Here is a 628-nt window from a genome sequence, read left to right on the forward strand (position 1 = left end):
CTAGCTATTTACTCAAAACTGTAATATGAATTACTTTAATAAACAGAATACTTAGTACTGCCATCAAAGTACAAAATGCAATAGGAAAAGATAGCCACAAAGAATGAATTGAGAATAAAAATGGAAATCATGTTTGTAGGCTAAATTAAGCATGTTTATTAGAATAGGAGTCACTGAAAATAAATTGGACTAGAATTTAGTGAGAAACAAACACATTGGGAAAATTTTAAATAAGTCAATCTTCTATCAAGATAAATCAAGACTTCAATTAAGGTCCAGTTCATGATCACTTGACTTTTCCTTAGTGCAGTTTGTAGAGTATCTGAAGTCCACATTTCATCTCCTAGATAGATGTCAATAAAACATAGCTTCAGATTTGATTCCTGAGAACACAGATTCTAATACAGTTCACATGGTCAAGGGTTGATTAGTAGAGGCCTGATATCTACTATCTTCTAAAGTCAAATGGTCAGAAGTCACCATATTCACATCTAATGCTGAAGCCCACTGGGGAGATGTTGCTACCAGAACCACAGCCAACACTGTGCCCCAAAGGACAGGGACATCCACCCCAGTAGAATTCTGGGTAGATGCTCTTTTTGAGGAAACCAAAAGACATTTTGTTAAG

This window comes from Condylura cristata, unplaced genomic scaffold (genome assembly GCF_000260355.1).
Source record: "Condylura cristata isolate star-nosed mole 26May11 unplaced genomic scaffold, ConCri1.0 scaffold00003, whole genome shotgun sequence".
In the NCBI taxonomy this organism is placed as follows: Eukaryota; Metazoa; Chordata; class Mammalia; order Eulipotyphla; family Talpidae; genus Condylura; species Condylura cristata.